Genomic DNA, 9,770 nt, shown 5'->3' on the forward strand with positions numbered 1-9,770 from the left:
GGGAACCAAGTGGGCTTAGTGTACTGATCATTACCTGAAAGAATCATCCAGTTTGGGTGAAAAAATGTTTGCTGAGATTTCTGGAGATTCGTAATTTTTGGACGCTTGGCAACCCCTTTCAATGAAAGTGTTTCTCGCCTGTCACTGCTTAGAGCTACATCAATCGGAAACAGAACATAGAGATAGAACTTGAAACTACTTAACTGTGTCAAGTTGCAAGAAGCTAGCACAAACCGTGCTTGATTTAGAGTTCCAAATACATCTATCAATATAGGAGAAAACAGAGTGAAACGCCAAAATTCAAACTGTTACTGGAAACGAACGCTTCAACATAGAAGAACGAAATTTGGGGAACCAAGTGGGCTTAGTGTACAGATCATTACCTGAAAGTATCATCCAGTTTGGGTGTAAAAATGTTTGCTGAGATTTCTGGAGATTCGTAATTTTTGGAAGCTTGGCAACCCCTTTCAATGAAAGTGTTTCTCGTCTGTCACTGCTTAGGGCTACATCAATAGGAAACAGAACATAGAGATAGAACTTGAAACTACTTAATTGTGTCAAGTTTCAAGAAGCTAGCACAAACCGTGCTTGATTTAGAGTTCCAAATACATCTATCAATATAGGAGAAAACAGAGTGAAACGCCAAAATTCAAACTGTTACTGGAAACGAACACTTCAACATAGAAGAACGAAATTTGGGGAACCAAGTGGGCTTAGTGTACTGATCATTACCTGAAAGTATCATCCAGTTTGGGTGAAAAAATATTTGCTGAGATTTCTGGAGATTCATAATTTTTGGAAGCTTGGCAACCCCTTTCAATGAAAGTGTTTCTCGCGTGTCACTGCTTAGGGCTACATCAATAGGAAACAGAACATAGAGATAGAACTTGAAACTACTTAATTGTGTCAAGTTTCAAGAAGGTAGCACAAACCGTGTTTGATTTAGAGTTCCAAATACATCTATCAATATAGGAGAAAACAGAGTGAAACCTAAAAATTCAAACTGTTACTGGAAACGAAAGCTTCAACATTGAAGAACGAAATTTGGGGAACAAAGTGGGCTCTGTGTACTGATCATTACCTGAAAGTATCACCCAGTTTGGGTTTAAAAATATTTGCTGAGATTTCTGGAGATTCGTAATTTTTGGAAGCTTGGCAACCCCTTTCAATGAAAGTGTTTCTTGCCTGTCACTGCTTATGGCTACATCAATAGGAAACAGAACATAGAGTTAGAACTTGAAACTTCTTAATTGTGAAAGTTTCATGAAGCTAGCACAAACCGTGCTTGATTTAGAGTTCCAAATACATCTATCAATATAGGAGAAAACAGAGTGAAACGCCAAAATTCAAACTGTTACTGGAAACGAACGCTTCAACATAGAAGAACGAAATTTGGGGAACCAAGTGTGCTTACTGTACTGATCATTACCTGAAAGTATCACCCAGTTTGGGTGAAAAAATATTTGCTGAGATTTCTGTAGATTCGTAATTTTTGGACGCTTGGCAACCCCTTTCAATGAAAGTGTTTCTCGCCTGTCACTGCTTATGGCTACATCAATCGGAAACAGAACATAGAGATAGAACTTGAAACTACTTAATTGTGTCAAGTTTCAAGAAGCTAACACAAACCGTGTTTGATTTAGAGTTCCAAATACATCTATCAATATAGGAGAAAACAGAGTGGAACCTAAAAATTCAAACTGTTACTGGAAACGAAAGCTTCAACATTGAAGAACGAAATTTTGGGAACAAAGTGGGCTCAGTGAACTGATCATTACCTGAAAGTATCACCCAGTTTGGGTGTAAAAATATTTGCTGAGATTTCTGTAGATTCGTAATTTTTGGAAGCTTGGCAACCCCTTTCAATGTAAGTGTTTCTCGCCTATCACTGCTTAGGGCTACATCAATAGGAAACAGAACATAGAGATAGAACTTGAAACTTATTAATTGTGTCAAGTTTCAAGAAGCTAGCACAAACCGTGTTTGATTTAGAGTTCCAAATACATCTATCAATATAGGAGAAAACAGAGTGAAACCTAAAAATACAAACTGTTACTGGAAACGAAAGCTGCAACATTGAAGAACGAAATTTGGGGAACAAAGTGGGCTCAGTGTACTGATCATTACCTGAAAGTATCACCCAGTTTGGGTGTAAAAATATTTGCTGAGATTTCTGGGGATTCGTAATTTTTGGAAGCTTGGCAACCCCTTTCAATGAAATTGTTTCTCGTCTGTCACTGCTTAGGGCTACACCAATAGGAAACAAAACATAGAGATAGAAATTGAAACTACTTAATTGTGTCAAGTTTCAAAAAGCTAGCACAAACCGTGCTTGATTTAGAGTTCTAAATGCATCTATCAATATAGGAGAAAACAGAGTGAAACGCCAAAATTCAAACTGTTACTGGAAACGAACGCTTCAACATAGAAGAATGAAATTTGAGGAATCAAGTGGGCTTAGGGTACTGATCATTACCTGAAAGTATCATCCAGTTTGGGAGAAAAAAATATTTGCTGAGATTTCTGTAGATTCGTAATTTTTGGAAGCTTGGCAACCCCTTTCAATGAAAGTGTTTCTCATCTGTCACTGCTTAGGGCTACATCAATAGGAAACAGAACATAGAGATAGAACTTGAAACTAATTAATTGTGTCAAGTTTCAAGAAGCTAGCACAAACCGTGTTTGATTTGGAGTTCCAAATACATCTATCAATATAGGAGAAAACAGAGTGAAAACTTAATATTCAAACTGTTACTGGAAACGAAAGCTTCAACATTGAAGAACAAAATTTGGGGAACAAAGTGGGCTCAGTGTACTGATTATTACCTGAAAGTATCACCCAGTTTGGGTGTAAAAATATTTGCTGAGATTTCTGGAGATTCGTAATTTTTGGAAGCTTGGCATCCCCTTTCAATGAAAGTGTTTCTCGCCTGTCACTGCGTAGGGCTACATCAATAGGAAACAGAACATAGAGTTAGAACTTGAAACTTCTTAATTGTGAAAAGTTTCAAGAAGCTAGCACAAACCGTGCTTGATTTAGAGTTCCAAATACATCTATCAATATAGGAGAAAACAGAGTGAAACGCCAAAATTCAAACTGTTACTGGAAACGAACGCTTCAACACAGAAGAACGAAATTTGGGGAACCAAGTGGGCTTAGTGTACTGATCATTACCTGAAAGTATCATCCAGTTTGGGAAAAAAATATTTGCTGAGATTTCTGGAGTTTCGTAATTTTTGGAAGCTTGGCAACCCCTTCCAATGAAAGTGTTTCTCGTCTGTCACTGCTTAGGGCTACACCAATAGGAAACAAAATATAGAGATAGAACTTGAAACTACTTAATTGTGTCAAGTTTCAAGAAGCTAGCACAAACCGTGCTTGATTTAGAGTTCCAAATACATCTATCAATATAGGAGAAAACAGAGTGAAACGCCAAAATTCAAACTGTTACTGGAATCGAACGCTTCAACATAGAAGAACGAATTTGGGGAACCAAGTGGACTTAGTGTACTGATCATTACCTGAAAGTATCATCCAGTTTGGGTGAAAAAATGTTTGCTGAGATTTCTGGAGATTCGTAATTTTTGGACGCTTGGCAACCTCTTTCAATGAAAGTGTTTCTCGCCTATCACTGCTTAGGGCTACTTCAATCGGAAACAGAACATAGAGATAGAACTTGAAACTACTTAATTGTGTCAAGTTTCAAGAAGCTAACACAAACCGTGTTTGATTTAGAGTTCCAAATATATCTATCAATATAGGAGAAAACAGAGTGAAACGCCAAAATTCAAACTGTTACTGGAAACGAACGCTTCAACATAGAAGAACGAAATTTGGGGAACCAAGTGGGCTTAGTGTACTGATCATTACCTGAAAGTATCATCCAGTTTGGGTGAAAAAATATTTGCTGAGATTTCTGGAGATTCGTAATTTTTGGAAGCTTGGCAACCCCTTTCAATGAAAGTGTTTCTCGCGTGTCACTGCTTAGGGCTACATCAATAGGAAACAGAACATAGAGATAGAACTTGAAACTACTTAATTATGTCAAGTTTCAAGAAGGTAGCACAAACCGTGGTTGATTTAGTGTTCCAAATACATCTATCAATATAGGAGAAAACAGAGTGAAACGCCAAAATTCAAACTGTTACTGGAAACGAACTCTTCAACATAGAAGAACGAAATTTGGGGAACCAAGTGGGCTTAGTGTACTGATCATTCCCTGAAAGTATCATCCAGTTTGGGTGAAAAAATGTTTGCTGAGATTTCTGGAGATTCGTAATTTTTGGACGCTTGGCAACCCCTTTCAATGAAAGTGTTTCTCGCTTGTCACTGCTTAGGGCTACATCAATAGGAAACAGAACATAGAGATAGAACTTGAAACTACTTAATTGTGTCAAGTTTCAAGAAGCTAGCACAAACCGTGTTTGATTTAGAGTTCCAAATATATTTATCAATATAGGAGAAAACAGAGTGAAACCTAAAAATTCAAACTGTTACTGGAAACGAAAGCTTCAACATTGAAGAACAAAATTTGGGGAACCAAGTGGGCTTAGTGTACTGATCATTCCCTTAAAGTATCATCCAGTTTGGGTGAAAAAATGTTTGCTGAGATTTCTGGAGATTCGTAATTTTTGGACGCTTGGCAACCCATTTCAATGAAAGTGTTTCTCGCCTGTCACTGCTTAGGGCTACATCAATAGGAAACAGAACATAGAGTTAGAACTTGAAACTTCTTAATTGTGAAAAGTTTCAAGAGGCTAGCACAAACCGTGCTTGATTTAGAGTTCCAAATACATCTATCAATATAGGAGAAAACAGAGTGAAACGCCAAAATTCAAACTGTTACTGGAAACGAACGCTTCAACATAGAAGAATGAAATTTGGGGAACCAAGTGGGCTTAGTGTACTGATCATTACCTGAAAGTATCATCCAGTTTGGGAGAAAAAATATTTGCTGAGATTTCTGGAGATTCGTAATTTTTGGAGCTTGGCAACCCCTTCCAATGAAAGTGTTTCTCGTCTGTCACTGCTTAGGGCTACACCAATAGGAAACAAAATATAGAGATAGAACTTGAAACTACTTAATTGTGTCAAGTTTCAAGAAGCTAGCACAAACCGTGCTTGATTTAGAGTTCCAAATACATCTATCAATATAGGAGAAAACAGAGTGAAACGCCAAAATTCAAACTGTTACTGGAAACGAACGCTTTAACATAGAAGAACGAAATTTGGGGAACCAAGTGAGCTTAGTGTACTGATCATTACCTGAAAGTATCATCCAGTTTGGGTGAAAAAATATTTGCTGAGATTTCTGGAGATTCGTAATTTTTGTAAGCTTGGCAACCCCTTTCAATGAAAGTGTTTCTCGTCTGTCACTGCTTAGGGCTACACCAATAGGAAACAACATATAGAGATAGAACTTGAAACTACTTAATTGTGTCAAGTTTCAAGAAGCTAGAACAAACCGTGCTTGATTTAGAATTCCAAATACATCTATTAATATTGGAGAAAACAGAGTGAAACGCCAAAATTCAAACTGTTACTGGAAACGAACGCTTCAACATAGAAGAACGAATTTGGGGAACCAAGTGGACTTAGTGTACTGATCATTACCTGAAAGTATCATCCAGTTTGGGTGAAAAAATGTTTGCTGAGATTTCTGGAGATTCGTAATTTTTGGACGCTTGGCAACCCCTTTCAATGAAAGTGTTTCTCGCCTGTCACTGATTAGGGCTACACCAATAGGAAAAAAAACATAGAGATAGAACGTGAAACTACTTAATTGTGTCAAGTTTCCAGAAGCTAACACAAACCGTGTTTGATTTAGAGTTCCAAATAGATCTATCAATATAGGAGAAAACAGAGTGAAACGCCAAAATTCAAACTGTTACTGGAAACGAACGCTTCAACACAAAAGAACGAAATTTGGGGAACCAAGTGGGCTTAGTGTACTGATCATTACCTGAAAGTATCATCCAGTTTGGGTGAAAAAATATTTGCTGAGATTTCTGGAGATTCGTAATTTTTGGAAGCTAGGCAACCCCTTTCAATGAAAGTGTCTCTCGCGTGTCACTGCTTAGGGCTACATCAATAGGAAACAGAACATAGAGATAGAACTTGAAACTACTTAATTGTGTCAAGTTTCAAGAAGGTAGCACAAACCGTGTTTGATTTAGTGTTCCAAATACATCTATCAATATAGGAGAAAACAGAGTGAAACGCCAAAATTCAAACTGTTACTGGAAACGAACGCTTCAACATAGAAGAACGAAATTTGGGGAACCAAGTGGGCTTAGTGTACTGATCATTCCCTGAAAGTATCATCCAGTTTGGGTGAAAAAATGTTTGCTGAGATTTCTGGAGATTCGTAATTTTTGGGCGCTTGGCAACCCCTTTCAATGAAAGTGTTTCTCGCCTGTCACTGCTTAGGGCTACATCAATAGGAAACAGAACATAGAGATAGAACTTGAAACTACTTAATTGTGTCAAGTTTCAAGAAGCTAGCACAAACCGTGTTTGATTTAGAGTTCCAAATACATCTATCATTATAGGAGAAAACAGAGTGAAACCTAAAAATTCAAACTGTTACTGGAAAAGAAAGCTTCAACATTGAAGAACGAAATTTGGGGAAAAAAGTGGGCTCAGTGTACTGATCATTACCTGAAAGTATCACCCAGTTTGGGTGTAAAAATATTTGCTGAGATTTCTGGAGATTCGTAATTTTTGGAACCTTGGCAACCCCTTTCAATGAAAGTGTTTCTCGCCTGTCACTGCTTAGGGCTACATCAATCGGAAACAGAACGTAGCGATAGAACTTGAAACTACTTAACTGTGTCAAGTTTCAAGAAGCTAGCACAAACCGTGCTTGATTTAGAGTTCCAAATACATCTATCAATATAGGAGAAAACAGAGTGAAACGCCAAAATTCAAACTGTTACTGGAAACGAACGCTTCAACATAGAAGAACGAAATTTGGGGAACCAAGTGGGCTTAGTGTACTGATCATTACCTGAAAGTATCATCCAGTTTGGGAGAAAAAATGTTTGCTGAGATTTCTGGAGATTCGTAATTTTTGGAAGCTTGGCAACCCCTTTCAATGAAAGTGTTTCTCGCCTGTCACTGCTTAGGGCTACATCAATAGGAAACAGAACATAGAGATAGAACTTGAAACTACTTAATTGTGTCAAGTTTCAAGAAGGTAGCACAAACGGTGTTTGATTTTGAGTTCCAAATACATCTATCAATATAGGAGAAAACAGAGTGAAACCTAAAAATTCAAACTGTTACTGTAAACAAAAGCTTCAACATTGAAGATCGAAATTTGGGGAACAAAGTGGCTCAGTGTACTGATCATTACCTGAAAGTATCACCCAGTTTGGGTGTAAAAATATTTGCTGTGATTTCTGGAGATTCGTAATTTTTGGAAGCTTGGCAACCCCTTTCAATGAAAGTGTTTCTCGCCTGTCACTGCTTGGGGCTACACCAATAGGAAACAGAACATAGAGATACAACTTGAAACTAATTAATTGTGTCAAGTTTCAAAAAGCTAGCACAAACCGTGCTTGATTTAGAGTTCCAAATACATCTATCAATATAGGAGAAAACAGAGTGAAAAGCCAAAATTCAAACTGTTACTGGAAACGAACGCTTCAACATAGAAGAACGAAATTTGGGGAACCAAGTGGGCTTAGTGTACTGATCATTACCTGAAAGAATCATCCAGTTTGGGTGAAAAAATGTTTGCTGAGATTTCTGGAGATTCGTAATTTTTGGACGCTTGGCAACCCCTTTCAATGAAAGTGTTTCTCGCCTGTCACTGCTTAGAGCTACATCAATCGGAAACAGAACATAGAGATAGAACTTGAAACTACTTAACTGTGTCAAGTTGCAAGAAGCTAGCACAAACCGTGCTTGATTTAGAGTTCCAAATACATCTATCAATATAGGAGAAAACAGAGTGAAACGCCAAAATTCAAACTGTTACTGGAAACGAACGCTTCAACATAGAAGAACGAAATTTGGGGAACCAAGTGGGCTTAGTGTACAGATCATTACCTGAAAGTATCATCCAGTTTGGGTGTAAAAATGTTTGCTGAGATTTCTGGAGATTTGTAATTTTTGGAAGCTTGGCAACCCCTTTCAATGAAAGTGTTTCTCGTCTGTCACTGCTTAGGGCTACATCAATAGGAAACAGAACATAGAGATAGAACTTGAAACTAATTAATTGTGTCAAGTTTCAAGAAGCTAGCACAAACCGTGTTTGATATAGAGTTCCAAATACATCTATCAATATAGGAGAAAACAGAGTGAAACCTAAAAATTCAAACTGTTACTGGAAACAAAAGCTTCAACATAGAAGAACGAAATTTGGGGAACAAAGTGGGCTCAGTGTACTTATCATTACCTGAAAGTATCACCCAGTTTGGGTGTAAAAATATTTGCTGAGATTTCTGGAGATTCGTAATTTTTGGAAGCTTGGCAACCCCTTTCAATGAAAGTGTTTCTCGCCTGTCACTGCTTAGGGCTACATCAATAGGAAACAGAACATAGAGTTAGAACTTGAAACTTCTTAATTGTGAAAAGTTTCAAGAAGCTAGCACAAACCGTGCTTGATTTAGAGTTCCAAATACATCTATCAATATAGGAGAAAACAGAGTGAAACGCCAAAATTCAAACTGTTACTGGAAACGAACGCTTCAACATAGAAGAACGAAATTTGGGGAACCAAGTGTGCTTAGTGTACTGATCATTACCTGAAAGTATCATCCAGTTTGGGTGAAAAAATGTTTGCTGAGATTTCTGGAGATTCGTAATTTTGGGACGCTTGGCAACCCCTTTCAATGAAAGTGTTTCTCGCCTGTCACTGCTTATGGCTACATCAATAGGAAACAGAACATAGAGTTAGAACTTGAAACTTCTTAATTGTGAAAGTTTCATGAAGCTAGCACAAACCGTGCTTGATTTAGAGTTCCAAATACATCTATCAATATAGGAGAAAACAGAGTGAAACGCCAAAATTCAAACTGTTACTGGAAACGAACGCTTCAACATAGAAGAACGAAATTTGGGGAACCAAGTGTGCTTAGTGTACTGATCATTACCTGAAAGTATCATCCAGTTTGTGTGAAAAAATTTTTGCTGAGATTTCTGGAGATTCGTAATTTTTGGAAGCTTGGCAACCCCTTTCAATGAAAGTGTTTCTCGCCTGTCACTTCTTAGGGCTACATCAATTGGAAACAGAACATAGAGATAGAACTTGAAACTACTTAACTGTGTCAAGTTTCAAGAAGCTAGCACAAACCGTGCTTGATTTAGAGTTCCAAATGCATCTATCAATATAGGAGAAAACAGAGTGAAACGCCAAAATTCAAACTGTTACTGGAAACGAACGCTTCAACATAGAAGAATGAAATTTGAGGAATCAAGTGGGCTTAGGGTACTGATCATTACCTGAAAGTATCATCCAGTTTGGGAGAAAAAATATTTGCTGAGATTTCTGTAGATTCGTAATTTTTGGAAGCTTGGCAACCCCTTTCAATGAAAGTGTTTCTCGTCTGTCACTGCTTAGGGCTACATCAATAGGAAACAGAACATAGAGATAGAACTTGAAACTAATTAATTGTGTCAAGTTTCAAGAAGCTAGCACAAACCGTGTTTGATATAGAGTTCCAAATACATCTATCAATATAGGAGAAAACAGAGTGAAACCTAAAAATTCAAACTGTTACTGGAAACAAAAGCTTCAACATAGAAGAACGAAATTTGGGGA

The sequence above is a fragment of the Spermophilus citellus genome (genome assembly GCF_964194105.1).
Source record: "Spermophilus citellus genome assembly, chromosome: 13".
NCBI lineage: Eukaryota > Metazoa > Chordata > Mammalia > Rodentia > Sciuridae > Spermophilus > Spermophilus citellus.